General features: G+C 44.2%; 1 long non-coding RNA gene across 1 annotated transcript in view; it reads right to left on the minus strand.

Annotated features, from left to right (window-relative positions):
- Positions 1 to 6,920: 6,920 nt before the first annotated feature.
- The window catches only part of LOC138491639 (uncharacterized), a 317,517-nt gene continuing 306,115 nt past the window's right edge, over positions 6,921 to 18,322 (minus strand). Inside the window, exon 3 of the long non-coding RNA XR_011276053.1 lies at positions 6,921 to 7,300. This is a non-coding gene — a long non-coding RNA (uncharacterized lncRNA). The remainder of the gene's footprint in view (positions 7,301 to 18,322) is intronic.

Consider the following 18,322-nt stretch of genomic DNA (forward strand, 5'->3'; position numbering starts at 1 on the left):
GGGGTGCCTGAGAACCAGGGATGGAGCTGGGCAACAGTTGGGGAGGTGTTGGGACAGGGAAGGGAGGTCGGTGGGAGGGTGGGTCGTGGGGTTTGGTGCGTTTCTAGTTAGGGGAAGTTTGAGTTGGGAAACAAACCTATATAGATGGGGAATACGATTGAAAAGGAACCTAGATATGTACTGCACTGGTGGGAGAGGGGGTGGGACTTGAAACGGCCATGGGGGACCTTAAAATAATTACTTGGAATGTTAGGGGGCTTAATAGCCATTTAAAAAGTAGACAAAAAATAGACATAGCCCTGCTGCAGGAGACGCGAGATAAGATGGAGATGATTGGGAAGAAATGGAAGGGAGTAGTGGTGGTTTCTTCATATTCAGCCTATGCTAGGGGAGTACTTATCTTGGTTGCGCCACATGTCCCTTATCAGCTGTTATGGACTATGGTTGAGATGACGGGAGGATGGTCATAATGAGGGGACTGGCGGAAAACAGATCAGCATCGTAAACACGTATGCCCCGAATCAAAAATACAGCAGCATATTTTAGAACACTGAACCAACCTTAGCATGCGTGTGGGAAGCACAGTGACTTGGGTGGGGAGACTTTAACTGTTTACTAAACCCTAGGGTTGATAGATCGGATGGGAAGATGGATAGACCCACCCCAGCCGCTAAAGCGTTGCAGACATTGCTGAATGACTTTGGGTTTGGAGATGTGTGGAGGACACGGCACCCCCCAAGAGAGGCAATACTCGCATTATTCCGCCCCGCAGCAGTTACATACGAGGCTGGACTGTCTTTGCCACGCAAGAGGTAATAACAGATCACACAAGCAGAATATAAAGCAAGGTTCCTTTCGGACCACTCACCTTTGATCCTCGGATGGCAATATCGACCCCCGGGAGCGAGGATTCTGACATGGCGCCTCAGAGCAGAGGCGCTGAGAGACCCCTTTTTTTTTTAGGAAGGATATGAGGGAGGAGATCAAACTATTTTGAGACAAATACTGGCAGTGTGGACTCGGCAGGCGTGCTGTGGAAAGCCTTTAAGGTTGTGATGAGAGGGATAGCCATAGCAAAATCTAAAGGATTGCAAGGAGGGATCCTGGCTGACCTAAGGGAAACAGAGGAAGAATTGGAAGAGGCACTAAGGGGAGAAAATAATACCAAGGAAGACATGGAACTAATACTCAGGCTGCAGCAGAAATGTGCTGAGCACTGGGAACGACTGTGTAACCTCAACTATAAAAAATATATAGAGAGACAGCATGAGGGAGGGGATAAACCAGGAAGGATCTTGGCATGGTTATATAAGAATGAAACCCCCAAATCCACGATTAGGACAATGACAAGGGAAGATTGTAGTGTAGCTGATACCCAAGAGGGAGTTAATCAGGAGTTTGTAGACTATTACAGGCTACTATATGAAGATGATGGGGAGGGCAGTCGCACGACGATAACACTGGAGGATATAGGATTGCCGAAGATAAGTGCTGAGGAAAGAGGAGTTGGATGCACCGATTACTTTGGAGGAACTAGAAGAGGTGGTGAGACAGTTGCCCACAAGTAAGACCCCGGGGGCTGATGGACTCCCGAGTGAATTCTATAAAGTATTTAAAGGCGAGGTGTGCCCCCCACTGTTAGAAATGCTGAATGAAGCGTATGAGTTGGGTAGACTGCCAGAGTCACTTACAGAAGCAATTATAATACCGCTTCCCAAACCTAATAAGCCTGGGCATAGCTGTGGTTCATATAGACCTCTGTCAATGTTGAATCAAGACAGCAAAATACTGACGGCTGTCTTGGCAAACAGACTGAGAAGGGTTATTGGGAAACTAATGCACCCTGATCAGACAGGCTATGTCCCGCATAGGAACATATCCAACAATCATAGACGACTCCATCGAGTTTAAGCATGGGAGCTAAGACGAGGGCGAAACAGCAATTGTGTATTTGGACGCAATACAGACCTTCGACTCGGTCAAATGGCCATGGTTGCTAGCGGCCCTGGCTGGCTATGGGATGGGGCCTGGATATCTGCGGTGGGCGGAAATGCTATATAGTGAACCGCTGGCTAGAATTAAAACGGGAGCAGCGATATCGGAAAGATGGCGACTCCGTAGAGGTACCAGACAAGGATGTCCATGGTCTCCAATGCTCTATATATTGGCCCTGGAACCCCTAGCGATACACTTGAGGCAACAATATGATCCGATAGGCATCTCTGTGGGAGAGGAACGACATCTGATCTCCCTATATACGGATGACATGCTGCTGTATTTGCAACACCCAGCGGAAAAGCTCCAATACATTTTAGAAGTGATGACAAGATATGCGGGGTTGTCTGGTATAGCGGTGAACCCTCTGAAATCTAGCATTTTTCCACTGGGAAGATATAAAAGGACCCCACTGAAACAGCTACCAGTGTTACAGATACCATGGGCGGTTAGCACATGTTGTTATTTGGGGATGGATGTATACCACACAGTGGAAGATGAACATAAGTGCAACACGGAAGTAGCCATTAAGAAAATAGAAAATTGCATGAGCTTCTGGGTGAAGCTGCCTTTAGCAATGATGGGACATGGGGCAATGCTGAAGATGGTGGTCCTACCTAGGCTCCTGTGCTATTTTGGGAATATAGTGCACTTAATACCCAAGAAGTTCTTCACTAGACTGAACAGTATGTGCAGTGATTTCCTGTGGCATGGCACGCGGAACAGGGTGGCCTTCCGGAAGCTACAGAATTTCTATGAGAAAGAGGGTATAAAGCTGCCTAATTATGAGGTCTATTATGTAGCAAGCCAACTGCAATATGTTGCTAAATGGCTCTCAGATGAAGTGTCCTCTGAATCCAGGTTGTTTGGACAAGATTGTGCCCAGTTTTACTTGAAAGAGATGATGTGGTTGCCTAAGGCAGAGATGGAAGGGCGGCCCAAGATGATGATACTTGGGTGGAAGATGTGGCGTAGGGCATGCAAGATGGAGAACCCACCCCCATGTTCCCCGCAAGTACCACTAGTTGCACTGGCAGAGGGAGAAAATCAACTAAGGATGATAATCAGAAGCCACTGGGAACCGGTTGGGTTAGCAACAATGGGTGATATTTGGCAAGATGGGACTATCATAGATTTTGAGGTGCTAGGTGAGGAAACTGGGTTACACATGGGCCAGTATATTACACATCATAGAATGGTGCAAAGAATTAAGAAAACATGGCCCGAAGTGGTACTGGAGGAAGAATCAGATGCTACCATAGATATAATATACGATATAGCGGAGGGGGGGGGGGACATGAGATATCTAGAATATACGAGATTATTATGTCTAAAGTTGGGAAGGAAGTAATACAATTGAGGCAAGACTGGGAAGCGGAAGTAGGAGCCCCGATGGAGAATGGGATGTGGGAACGAGCCCAGGGGTATCATAAGGTGTCGAGGAATGCGAGATTAAAGTAGATACAACTGTACATTATGCATAGGGCGTATATGACACCACAAAGGATATCCAGGTTAAAAAATGTAGGACGGCAAGCATGCCCTAAATGTGATGAAGAGAATGCAGGGATGGTGCATATGTTTTGGTCATGCCCGGTCATTGAGCACTTCTGGAGCGAAGTGGCACAGAAACTAGCAGAGAAAGGGGTTCAGATTGCGGTGGACACAGTGTGGGCCTGCTTGTTGGGGGGGTTCTCTAGATCACGGAAACTCAAGCATGTGAGTAAACTTAAAGATCTGGCATATGTGCTTGCAAAGAGGAGAATTACTATGGGGTGGAAGACATGCCACAGACCGCAAATAGAGGTGTGGTGGAAAGATTTGCAGAAATGGGCGGAGGTTGAAACCATGGTATGGCAGGAAGCAAGCAGTGCTGCAGGGGAGGAGGAGACAGACCCTGATGGCCTGGAAATCATTAATAGCAGAGATGTTTGGCTCAATACAAGACCCAACGGAACCCATGGAAAGGGAGACCACATCACAAGATGCAGGAACAGAATGAGAGAAATATTAGGCTCGGAACGGGGGGGTGGGATAAGGGAAGCAGTGATCACAATTGAGCGATGTATAATTGGAATGTCATATGCACTGCATGTTTGGTTTGTATGGTTTGTTTGAATAAACTAATAAAAAGTTTATTTAAAAAAAAATGACAAAGGAAAGCCAAGAAACTGCATACCATTTGCACAAATCACTAATACTCAACCTCCAGCTGGCTGGTGAAACATTTGCCATAGTTAATCCCTTTGATGGCATGTGGGTGAGTTTTATCAATAAAGACATCCTGGAGTCCTCATGTATCTGGGCGATCTCATTAAACACATGAGCACAACCATCAGATTTTCCAAATTATTTGATCATTGTACCATTACCCCCACATTAAAGGTTTGCACAGCCAAAGTCCAGCCAGCAATATCCTACAGGGGTATGTTAATATAGATTGGTTGAGGGCAAGCGAAAAAGTATTCTTAAAAAAAAGCTATCAGCGCTTTCCAAAAGTGCACCTCATTTTCTTCTATGCTTGGCATTTGAGTATCAATCATCAAGGTAGCATAAAACTATCTACTGGGAGGGTTTGTGGCGTTGTCCGGGTCTACCCGATTATATGAATGCACTCAGATGTTAAAATAACCTTTAGGCTTCATCATAGCTATGTGCACATAGAAGACAAGGTTGATTCTTGTAACTGAAAATGGTATTGACTTGTCACCATTAATCAAAACTTAGGCAGATACATTCAAATGAGATTTAATCAATTAAATCAAAGCTGCAGGGGTACCCATTTTCAACATTGCTGTCAATTGGAAACTCCATTCCACCCTATCAAAAGCTTTCTCAGCATCTGTATATTGGGAGAACGTATTCTAATCTATCAGTCCACCCCAAAGTAAACCTAATCTTGCTTTGTTGGAGTTGGGGGTATTTGGTTATCAGTTATGGAGAGAACATAAAACAATTTCTCAACTGGGAGCAGTTGCGGCGTTCTACAGGACAACTTGATTATAGGAATGTACTCCCAGATGTTATAAATATCCTTTGGGCTTCATCATAGCTATGATTAAACTATCAAACAGACCACTAAACAACTTGTCATGGGATAATCCATGAGAAAACTGGTCATCAAAAAGCAATTTAAAGAGTAGGCACAACAGGATGCGTCGGTTATCTATATAGGGGGAGCCCTAGTGTATATGGAATGTAAATCATGTTTTTGTCCAGGATGTAATTAAACTGGTTTTCATTAAATGTTTATACGTTTTGAGTATAGTGAATACTACCCATAATTGGAAAAAGGATTTTCCTGACACTCATCTATATTTTTTTGTTTGGGGAGAAGACATCCGAGACGTCCTCTTAAGCCTGTGATTTTCAAGTATTAGGAGTGGTTGACTTAAGCCTGTGCTAAGGACCATCAGCGTAAGAATCCAAAAGGACACATCAATGGTCTGTAAATCAACTGACCAAAAGCATTTAGTTTTTGCAGGTTGACAAATATCTAAGGAAAACATGTGGGCCCTGTGGAACATGCATTTGAAAGCATTGTATATACACATAGTTGTATAGTGGTGTTAACTAATAGCTTTTTATGCTTTATTCCGCTTAAGGTGTACACAAAATTAACCAATATCAAATACTAGTTACAATTGGATTATAGTTTTATGAGGCGATGAAGATTTAACAATTGTTCTTTGGTTATTTTATGTGGGAAATTATGTATCTACATTTTAGATTGTGTTAATTGATGAAATTACTGTTAATATTAACAGTATTAGCAATGTTAACACAATATATTATTGGCATGGATTGAAATAAACCTGGTGATGGTGTCCTTAATATGATTATAATTTATAGTCTTTGGAAGGGACAGTGAAAGTACTCCAGATAAATCATATGGTGCTGTGAGTTTTGAAATTATCCCTTATTAGGAGACCATCCAGATTTTTAAAAAAATCATTGACCAGAGTAGATAATAAAATGAAACAAATGCCATTGAAACTTGGAAATTCTACCTGGATATTTAATAGCCATAAAGTCAATTCTCAAGGTCACCAATGACATCCAAAGACAGATTCCCCTCTTAGGTCTAATTCACCATTTTGCATCCCAACAATATAGCATAGTTCCTCGCAGCTGGCAGGCCAGAGAAGGTTCAGTTACAAACCTTTAAGATCAAGCCCCACTATTGATGTCTTTTATAGATTGACTTACTTTTGAATATTTGCACCTGTACCTCAGAAATCCCAATAAACTTTAGTAACAACCAACCGCAGCAGGATTTTCCAGGGGTTCACAGCTTGAGGTGGCAATGTTCTCAAGTATGTGTATCGACAAAATACTGAATATTGAGGAAATATGAAAAAAAACTCACAAGTTTAAAACATTCCTATTCTGATTTCCACCCCCACAGTTTCTCTCGTTCCCACCTCCTTAGTGGTTATATTATACATTTCCTGCTGACTAGCCTGCCTCCCATTCAGTGTCTCCTACCTTTACACTGACCCCACAGTGACTCATTGACCCCCACTGACTCAATCCGTCCTTAATCAACTCCCTCTTCCCCTCACCTATCCTCTTCAGCCACAGCAAATCATTACAACCATCCTCCACAGTCTGTCATTGCCTCTACTGCACTCAGGCCCCCAAAATGCTCTCCCTGTGTTTAACAGGCTATTGCAATGTTAACTTCTTACCCCCTACCCCCGAACCCCCACCCCCTTACTCTCTCCTATCCCCATCAATCTTCCCACCCAGATTGGCTTGCTTTTGCCACCACCTAAGAGTTAAATGAGACCGGAAAGATGAATAGGTATACATACTTATCGCCCATGATCGATGACAAAAATAGGACAGCATATCATTGTTCGCAGACTGTTGAGGTTCACTTGATTTGAAATATATGTACTTTTCACAAGTTTTTCACCTGAAGTGAATTCATGTTTGAGAACTGGTTGGACCACATAAGAGAATAATGGGTATACATTTTCCCCATTAGTGTTTTTTTGTTAAATAGAAACACAATCAAATATAAGGATATTCAAAAACATATATTAACAGCTTGACACCAATAAAACTGCAACGTTGTCACTAAACGGCTACAATAAAGCACTAGAGTAAATATACAACTTAAAACAATCAAACATGTGATAACCCAACATTTGGTAAACTATCCTTCAACATTAATACAACATATAAATGCTACACTGTTCTAAACAGCATAGATCTCAAATAAGGCAACTCTTGAAACAAATATGAAGTCAGTGGGGCGCGTTGGAGGCATGTCTTCAGGTGGTAATTGCTCCAGCCGCTGTAAGAGGATGAAAGAACAGAAATAAGTTTTGATACAACTAGGATACAAAATGGCATGCAGTATCCAAAAAACAGCATAGTACTTGATAGCCATAGACCGACAAATGGATCACTATGAAGCTGGTGATATCTAGGCAGTAAATCCACCGAGATACCACCAAACTGTTTCTGGTACCACCACTCGGTCTGGTGAAATTACCGCTGGATTACAAGTGGTGGTGGCAGAGTAACTACCCACTTTCAGAGTCCAGAGGGCTCAATGGTGCTTTTTTGCACAATTACCACCGCGGAAATTGCACTGCAGTAATTCCACCGAAAACAGGCAGAAAGTCAGCAGATTTACCTTCAGCTAATGGCTGGAGGTGACTCCTCTGACTTTCTGCCAAACTCATTTGTAAATGGTAATACTACCACATTTTTCCTGCACTACCCACTTTGTAATAAGGCCCTGTTTAGCTATAAATCATTCACTTGTTGAAAATAGTGAATGGGGCCCATATAGGAAATCTTAAGAGACCATTGCCTCACTGTTGAAATAAACAAGGAAGTTTAGCTGTGAAATATTTGTGCTATTGGCTCTGATGAGTAACTTCTTGGTAAAAGAATGCAAGACCACTAGATTAGATTTGCATTGCGTCTGTTTACCCTTTAGAATTGAAGGAAAACTATTTACCCCTGGTAACGTTCTTTCGACTGGATGTTCCTCCCATGTATTCCTTATCTTTTGATATTTCCAATATCCAGCTTTGGGAAAAATGTTCAGCAGGGGGCACTGCGCGTCGATGCCTGTCGACTTGATGTCCCTCGGAGGTCTCGATGTCACCAAAGGTATATGTAGCATGCGTTAGCTTCAGTTCTGTTTTTTTAAGAGTGGAGGATTCATTAAATCCTCCTTAGAGAGCGTAGACAGCAACTGCAAGGGAAATTCTACTGCGGGATAGGTCAAGAGGGGCGATAAGGAATACATGGGAGGAACATCCAGTCGAAACACCATTACCAGGGGTAAGCAACTTGTTCTTCGAATGGATGTGTCCTCATGTATTCCTTATCTTTTGATACACTCCCAAAGCATAGTTTTACGGGAAGAGGGAGTCCGAATATATGACAAATTGATAGTGTGTGAGTGCACAGAATGCAACACTGCTTTGCCAAATACAGTTTCCTGAGGAAGAGTCTAAACTATAATTTTAGAGAATTTATGTACAGACGACAATGTGGCAGCCACACAAAGCAGAGGAAGTTGCCATGCCTCTGTTCAAGTGTGCTCGTAGGCCTCCTGGGGATCTTTTCCCACCAGTTTGTAGAATTCTGATGTTGCCAATATAATCCTTCTGGATAACATCTGTTTGCGATAGCCATACCCAATATGTGGCCCAAATAGCCCACAAATAATTGGTCATCCTGTCTTAACTTTGCAATTCTAATTACATAAAAGCCAAGTGCACGTTTAGGGTCAAGCCTGTGAAGCCTCTCCCCTTCCTTCCCAGGGTGGAGGGTAGAATGATGGTAAAGTTATCATTTGTGGGAGATGAAACTCAATTTGATAGAAAAGTGTGTTTCACCTTGAGAACTACCTTATCTTTATAAAAAGATTAGTGTAAGGAGGCTTCCAGGATAAAGGCTGTAGCTCACTCCCCTTTGGGCAGATGTAATAGCTACTAAAAAGATGGTTGGTTTTTAGGGTTAGTAGCCTCAAAGGACAGGGTGGAAAGGCTTGAAAGGAGCACATATTAACTTCAACACTAAGTTGAGATCCCAAACTGGGACTCAAAAAGAGATTGGAGGGAAAACATTTGTCAAGCCCTTTAAGATACCTTTAATAGTCAAATTTTTAAAGTAAGAAACTTCTTCTGAAGTGCACTTAAAATAGAAAGGGCCGCCAGATATTCTTTAATGGTACCAATTTGGAGCCCAAGATTAGCTGGATGTAATCCTTTGTTACATGTAAATGGGTCAACATTCTTATCTCTACAGCAGCTGCAGAACTTATTCCAAAGGCAATGGTACAAAGATTTAGTTGCTGGCCTTCTGGCCAAAAGCAAAATCTGTATTACGTCATCTGAGGTCCCAATCCTTGCATCTCAGCCTCTCAGAAACCATGCGTGAAGGCTGACCATCCCGATACCCGGATGGAGAACCCGACCCTCTCACGAGAGAAGGTCCTCTTTTTGTGGAAGACTTATCCATGGGCAGATGGAAATATCCGGGAAGCCCAGGTACCACGCCCTCCTGGGCCAATCCAGGGCAACTAGGATCATGGATTTCCTGAACTTTCTCAACCTCCTGATTAAGTGAGGAATGACGGGGACTGGAGGAAACTCGTACAGGAGTGGAAATTCCCAGTCCACCACGAACGAGTCTCCTACAGTTCCTCGAGCAGTACAGCTCACACATCCGGTTGGCACTGGACGCAAACGGATCCACTTGAGGGGTTCACCAAAAGGTGAAGACCTCTTGAAGGACTTCCTGAGCCAATTCCCACTCATGGGATACTCTGCTCTGCCTGCTCAGTCGTCCGTGTTCTGCTCTCTGGCTAAGTGAACTGCCATGGTTGCCAAAAAGATTCCCCTTTCAAAATGTTCTCCTGGCAGACCCACCACTAAAGGTCCAGTGAGAGACTCAGCTGGGAATTTGTAGGAGATCTGACATTCTCCCTGAGAATTGGGACCACTGAGACCTGAGAGCCAATTCGAGAGATCTCATTCCAAGGTAAGCCTCTGGCAGCCGAAAAATGCAGGATGCCATGAGGTAGAGTAACCTCAAAATCAAGGGCCAGTAGATGCTGGGTAGTTTGAAATTTGGTTACCATCTGCAGAATGTCTTGAGCCCTCGCCACTGGTGGCAAGGCTTTTCCCCAGGGATGCATCCAGGACTGCCCCCAGCGAATTGGAGTCTTTGTGATGGTTTCATGTGGGACTTCAAGTTGAGGGAGATGCCCAGTCTAAAGGGAGTAACGGGTATAGCTGAGAGGTTCCAGGGTTCCTGAGGAACTGGCCCTGATCAGCCAATCGTCTAGGCAGGGGTAAACAAGAATTCTGTCCCAAGACTGGCTCCCACAACAGCCATCAATTTGGTGAAAACCCTCAGGCAGATGTCAGCCCAAACAGCAGCACTCGAACCTGATAATGAAAAGTGCCAACGGCGAACCTTAGTTACTGTCTGTGCTTTTGAAGGATCAGCATATGAAAGTAAGCAAGCATCCTGAAGGTCCAATGATAGCATCCAATCCTGAAGCTGGAGGGCCTGAAGAAACTGAGAAAGGGTTACCATCTTGAACGTGTCCTTACTGAGGAACTTATTCAAGTCTCTTAAGTTCAAAATGGGTCTCAATCCTCCATCCTTCTTTGGTATTAGAAAGTATGGTGCGTAACAACCCTTGTTCCTGCCTGCTACAGGTACTGGTTCTATAGCACGGTTATTATCACCTGCATACGGTGCAGATCTGGAATTTTGTAAGAGCTATTCCTCGGTTGATAACTCAGGCTTTTTTAGAAAGGGAAGGCAGCATCCTTGGGCAACCGTAAATAACCTGCCATTCTTTCAGATGCTGTCACAGTCTGCCTTCCACTGCAGTCTTGTGAACCAAGTCCTCAGGTCTTGGGGCAGCTGACAGTAGCTGATGGTAAAGTAGCAGCTGCGGTCTTAGTACTTCTTCCCCGTCCATCACAGGGGAATATTTGTTGGCCTCTGAGCTGGCTGTCCTCTGCCCCTTCCAAATGTGGAGTAGTGACGAAAGGACCTACCCCTCCAGGGTGTACCTGTGGGGTGGTTTGGAGATTGTCTGATCGCAGCACCAAGTGATTTGGCTGCTGCCTTAGAAGTTTGCAGTTTCTTTAAACTCCTCAGCCTTGCTTCTGAATAAATGAGTGCCATCAAAGGGCATGCTGAGAACTCTGGATTGTATGTGGAGCAATCCTGACCATCAACCATGCAGACCTGTGCATAACTGTACTCACCGCCATAGCTCTGCTGGTAGTCAGCAGAGTCAGGACCAGTCTGGAGGGATTCGCACATCGCATCTTTCCCATCCTTGACTAGGTTTAAAAACCAGTCTCGCTCTTCCCCTTCAGGGATATGGTCAGCCACCATGGATATTCACTCCAAAGGGTGAGAGAGAACCATGCCAATGTGCACATTGCATTAGCCGATTTCAGGGCCATACTTCCAGCCGAAACAGCTTTTTGGGCTACGGCATCATATGTATCTGGAGGGATTGTAGGGTAGGCATTTTTTCTACTGGTTGCGGTGGCAGCTTGAACCACCAGGCTCTCTGGTGTTGGGTGTTTTGATAAGTACATTGGATCAGAGCTTGAAACACTGTATAAGTTCAAGTGCCTCCCAGTTGGAAGCTACACGCATTTCCAAGGGTGCATGGAATGGCACAATTGGGTCTTCTTTGGGGTCCCCTGTCCCAAATGTCAGTCAAGTCATCTTGCTCAAAGACTGGAGCCATTCTAGACCAACCCATATTCCATTAGTCTTACCAATTTTCTGCAAGTAACCTCTGCATGATCACCGGGATTTGCCCTGCCGAACACTACCTCTGAGGAGGTATCTAAACCACTGGCATCATGCAGGCATTCTTGTAATATTTTTTTTATTCTGGACTTGAAATATTCAGCCCTAGGCAAAGGGGTATAGGTCTTCTCCATTGTACTTGGAGTCATAATTTGTTGACAAAGGAGCTGAAATCGCAGAGACTGTCGGCACCTGTGGCATCTAGGAGCACAAGCATTAATGGCTTTTCATAATTTTACAGTGTCGATGATGCATTTTCGACCCCAATGGAGTCTATGGCAAGTCCGAGGAGTTTTGCCCACCAGGTCTAAAGACGCACAGCTTTTATGCTTATGAGGTCTTTCGACTGGTGTGTGGCTTTTGGGTGTAGTTGAGGCGGACAAGGCCACGGCGAGGAGAAACAGCTCTCGACTCGTCCAAAGTCTGTTTTTGAAACAGTCAAATGGGATGTATGGGTCCTACCTGCCGTGAGCTTCCCTCTGTGCTCTCAGGGCTTGCAACGTCATGGACAGGCAGTCCTCGCACTGGAGGATGAGCATATTCTGTGGGGGTCCGTAGCGGACATCTTTGAACCGCAATCACAGCGTTTCTTGAAACCCGACTTGGGCATGTAAGACGGCGGTGATGAAGCTATTCTTTCGAATTTTACTTGAAGATTTCAAGGACTTTCTTCACACGGAACAAAGCGTACTGTATCCGAAGCATTAACACGGAAAAACAGAACTGAAGCCAACAGCAGGCGTGCTATACACCTTCGGTGACATCACAACAGGCCACCAAGGAACATCGACACAGCGCCCGCCAGCTGAACGTTTTTTTTCCAAAGAAGCAAAGCTGGATATCGGCAATATCAAAAAGGAATACATGGGAGTACACAATCCATTCGAAACAGCTGTTTTCTCATTACCAATCTTCCTCTCTGGTGTTTTACAAAACTATTACACCTAGTAATAAGGTTCTCTCAAGGAAAGAAAATAAGTCTGATTATTCAGGGCAAAGTGGTGGCCAATGCATTAAATTACTCCAACACCTATACATATTAACGATTTGTGATACTTTGCAGCAAATCAATCTTACACCTATGCAGGAGATGGATATGCCAGAGATGTCACCCCTCTGCCCTTCCAAGATCGTAAAGGAGCAGCTTATGTCTGAACAAACTTTGCCTGTAAAAAAAAAAACAAATCCCTGAAGTGCTTTTTGATGCAGATGAGTGCATTTCTTTAAGCAAGTGGGTGTGTAGACTAAGCAAGGAGCTGCTCACTGCCCTTGTGGATTCCCCTGTGTTGTCAGGCCAATCCTGTTGATGTGTGTCTCTAATCCTTTCCCAGCGCACTAACCCAAACAATGGTGAGTGGGCAAAGATTGAAACTCACATAAAACATAATTTGGTTATCCATCATGGAAGATGTACCTTAGAAGATAGTTCAGGTTCCGCTGCTGGCTGGGGTGGTGAAGGCTGGGTGGACTCTTGGGCTCCCATGTATAACACCCCCAGGACTTGCATCACTCAATGGGTGGCTTCCCCTGCCCCCAAAGTCCTTCTGTTCTTGTTCAGGCCCCTCTTCAAAACCAGTAAATTGCCTTGCCATTACGATGTGTTCTAAATTGTATTTACAAATTACAAATATAATTTAAAATAGTATCCTTACATTGTACAATGCAATGCATTTGATATGGTGCCCAAAAGGTGCAATATGTGCGTTTCCACGTTCTCTACAGTGGCAGTATTTCCACTCTATTTTTAAGCAAAGTCCTGTCACTGGCAGGTACGGAATTAAGTAAAATCTTAGTTACATAAAAAGCCTCCTTATCCAGGGGCGAGGGAAACAAATAGGTTTGATGTAGATCTTGAATATATGTAAATTCAAAGAGATGTGTCCTCAATTATAGTTACAGGGCTGCTGAGCAAACCAAGAAAAAATGCATGTGCAAAACTCTCTCATGGAGGGATAGAGATCCCCTTCTGCTAGTAGGTACGGGATTGTTTTTGTAGATCCTTTTCATGGAAGCCTGCAATGGCGGGACTATTTTCGATTCCCTCCAAGATCTTCCATTGAATCAGATGTCAGGATCCAGGTGTGGGACGCTAGATATGGTCAGAACACCAAAGGTCACCTCAGTTTCTTGCATGCTTCAATTACGTAGCTGATCTTGCAGGTTCACTTGCAAACTGCAGTCTCGCAAAGGGTAGCAGTTATTGTTTTGTTTGCCTTTGGATAGACAAACCTCTGGTCATCTATATCAGACTCAGAAGGGTGAAGGCCACCCTTTGCAACCTAACCAAATACTTTTTGGAACTTTGCCTGTGGCACAAAGACAAATGTTTTGGCACAATACCTTGCAGGATGCCACAGTACACTTGTAGATGAGATTGTGAACTGTTCCAGAGTTTGACATTGAAGGGCACTCTTTACAGTCACCACCTGGCTGTTTGAAGTAGGAGGAGGAGCTACCATCACTCTCAGCCTTGCTCTCCATATGAACAACGCCTGGCGGAGCTGCAGACAAGGGCAATCTGGACATCAGGCATTGGAGAGTGGGCACTGCTGTGGCACCAACATTACAAGTGAATATATGTGAATTTAGTCTCCTGCCAAAGTGCCCGTTGACCAAATACATCCCAAAATGTATGCCAGACTGCAGTTAACTCACTGTATAACTGATATAGCAGTGTATTACCCACTTAGAGGATTGTCTGAGCTGCTTCTGTGCAGTACTCACTGTGGCGCAGCATGAGGGAGGCAAACTCTTTCGCCTGACCTACGCAAGATTCTTCCTGTGCTTTCCTTGACCGCTACGCAGTGACCGGCTTTCCATTTCTAGTGCACATTTCCGTTCCTAGCTCAGCAAGCACCAGGTAAGTTGAGCTTGCTGGCAGCCTCCACATCTCTCCTCTCCCTGCTCTAAGACATTTGACTGACTCACCGTACACAGACACGCCACTGCTTGAGGCACTTCGTTGCAAGAGGAGTGGGAGCTGCTTGGGCGTAGGATATTGGTGCTGAGCAGCCCATCTGAATTTGTTTTGCTGGTATTGAAGAAACAGAACAGGGGTGAAGCTACTGCCGCAATATAGATAAAGGGCAAAGTGAAAGCACAAGTAAAGACGAAGGACATGGTGAAAAGGAAATTAGAGGGTTTGACTGGAAGAAGGCAGACAAAAAACCTCCTGTATGTTCAAACTGATTATGAGTAACAGAAATTAAGGACCCATTTTATGACTTGGATGGATTAAATTCCAGGTTCGAGTGGAGAATGTGGTCTCCTGCTAAGTCTAAGGATGTATCGGATACTGTTGGCTCTAATTGGGTCTCCTCTGCAGGTGATCACCTTTGTGATCCCAGAGTAAATGGTAAGGTCCCCAGGTTTGGTATGGGAGTCAGGATAACAAAGGAAGAACTGGCACAATGTGAAGTAGCGAAGAACCACAATCAAGAGTGGGAGAAAGTTTGTCTTTCAGGCTAATAACATCCACAGGGTTTCAGTCAGCTTGTTCCAGAAATTTGAAATCTACCCACAGCCAGCTGTCCTGTGCCCCTGACATTCCCCTTGCCTTGAGCCTACGGCCTCAGTGGTCAACCGAGATAAATGTCCTAGCCGTGCCTCCTGCTAAGCAGCAGGAGGGACCAGTTCTCAGGATGGAGCTCAATTGGTTACTTCTTCAGTATCTTTATCAAATCATGAGCCCCTGGTGAATTGTACTTTGGTTATCGGCTCTCTTGATACCCCCCTGAAAAGTACCAAAATTGGCAAACTGTGGCCCATAAAAGATGTCAAAAGTCTCAAATCTGCACCACAGAAGAGGGGGCCGCCCTCTATCACAACCCTCCCTCAACTTGTGAGGTGGGGCTGCAGACTATTCTTCTGGAGATGGAATACCCGCCCCTGTTGGTAATAGCTCTGTGGGCCTACCTGCACATGATGCTGCACTTGCAGCCATTGTTGATCAGATGTCTTGTTTGGCTACTGCATTTAAGGCAATTAAGGAACAGCTTGCATTGTTGGCAGAGACTTGATGGTTCATCCTCCTGTACCCCAGGGGAGGTCTAATGACAGCACTCTCCATTTACACACCCACCCCTATGGTCAAAGCAACTGGGTTGGTGAACTGCGATAGGGGTATGAATAAGCAGAATAGATGTTTCGGTACAGTTCTACCCTCAAGGCAGTTGAACTCAGCACCCAATAGGAGGTATTCGCCCACTGAATCCCCTGTGACAGGTGCACATTTAATTCCATTGAGACGCCATGCAGCATTAAAGCGCTCTACCTGATTCGGCCCACAAAGAAGCAGTGACGGATGAACCGGCCATCTGTAGTGATTATTAATGTTCCAAAACTAGCCTTGAATGTTCGAGGATACAGAAACAATAAATGCATTTTCTGGATCCATAATACAAGGGGCTCTGAATTATCAGAGACTATTATATCCCCAACTCAATCTATTATATTCGTCTTTTTAACGTCACAAAATTTAGATGAGATGGTCTTGCGATTGATTTTACAGATTATTCTCCACAGGTGTCAATTGGCATTCGGCCACTTGAAACTTTAAATTTACCACACCACGAGACTGCCCATATGCCACCACCTGTACCAATGGTTCTTATTTATGCCCTTTTGTATCGAACCATGTGGGTTACAATCCTAGGAGAGGAACCAATGTGGCCATCTCGAGTTAAGACTCAGGAGTGTGACGGAGGTGAGTCGCAATTGCTGGTTGGTTATAAAATAAATCTCTTTGAATGTAGCCGGGGTGAAGTGATTGTTGGAGGACCCCGGTTCCAAACCTTCATCCTGGTAAATGGTAGTGAGTGGAGAGGTAGTGCAAGGAGTAACATTCAAGGTAATGAATTAATCTGTACTACTTACTGACTACACTTGAAAGTATACAACACACAACTTTGGAGTGTGGTTTCTAAAACCAAGATGATTAATCCATAGACAGGAAGTCATAAGAACCTGAGAGAAAATAAATATTGTATTTATTAGGTTTATATAGCGCTTTACGCCAAAGCGCTTTACAATACAACAAGAATACATAGTAAACAAGAAGCATAAAGTTACAAAGACATGAAACAAACCATCAAAAATAGTATGTAGATCAATTGACCAGTTCTTAAGGAGGAATAGATAAGAGGAGAAGAAAGGAAAGTAGAAAGGGAGGTCAGAGCGGGGGAAGAATACAGAGATAACAGGAGGAGGGAAGGAGGTATGAGAAAGAAAGTGAAGAAGAGGGGAAGTAGGAAGGAATGTAGAGATAAAGGTGGGAGATAATAGGAGAAGGAGGGGAGTTCAGGTGGGGGTTAAGGAAAGATTTCAAGGAGGCGCACAGAAAGAGGGAATTGAGGAAAGTCTTGAAAGGATCCATGAGATGACAAACAAGTACATATAAAGATAATCAGGATCCGTGATCTACCGGAGATAAGTGGCACCTTTATTCACATGTGAAGACAGGTGAAAGAACTGTAATGAAGTAACTACCATTTTCCCTGAAGACCTCATAAAAGAGACAGTATGATATGGAGACTGATGATGCCCCTTCTCAGTTTTAACCATATAGGGCCCGGGAAACAAACCACCACGCCCATTGGAAACCCGGAGCGATCCTCCAAGGACCCACTTCGTGGAGAATTGAGAAGAAATTGTGTTTGATTTATACATAATGCAGCATTGCCATTATTTGTCCTGTAGAAAGGCGGAAAGTTAATAGAGCAGCTGAAACCAGTTAACATACCTGAGAAGTTTGGAGGTGATGACTCAAACCCCCGATACCCACTATATACTGAAAAGAGGGCTCAACTAAGATATCTTTTTACCATAGACAGTAAAAAGTAACTTCAACTGTCAGAATTAATCTTTTTAATTATCCAACCAGAAGGATCGAATTATTAATAAGACAAACATTGCAGGTGGTAGGAATAAAGTTCACAATCGACCACCAATAAGTGTCCACTTATTTTTTAGATACAGTAAAGTAGTGAGTGAAGACAGGATGAGGACCTCACCAGTGCATTCAAGGGCTAGACTGACCCAACTGTGGGAGACCGAGATACAATACACAGGGTGAATTAGTTAGTTGCAGGGACTTAGCCACAGGAATAACTTAATAGAAGAATTCTGTCTATATTGTGTTACACAAGGAGGAACAGTCAATATCTAAGTGTGGCGGTACAAAGGCAAAGCGAGACTCGGAGGAAGAGGTTCGGGCGGGATAGAGCAGAAAAGGAAAGGCGAGATTGGGTGGGATTGCTAAAACTGATTGAATGCAAGGCACAGTCCCCAATCCCTTTCTAAAAACTAAGCAGGACTGGAGAAGGGATACCTGGCAACTCCTTGAGGTGGTCAGGAAGCCGACACTATAGGGAAACCATTGCAGACAGTAGGTGTTCCTGAACCATAGCACTAACCAGGGTTTACAGAAGCCTGGGTTATGGTGGAGATGAGGGGACATCCCTAGCACCCATTTCCAAAAATCCCATTTTCCCTGAACTTTGTG

The sequence above is a fragment of the Ambystoma mexicanum genome, chromosome 10, assembly GCF_040938575.1.
Source record: "Ambystoma mexicanum isolate Mex_15411 chromosome 10, UKY_AmexF1_1, whole genome shotgun sequence".
Classification (NCBI taxonomy): domain Eukaryota; kingdom Metazoa; phylum Chordata; class Amphibia; order Caudata; family Ambystomatidae; genus Ambystoma; species Ambystoma mexicanum.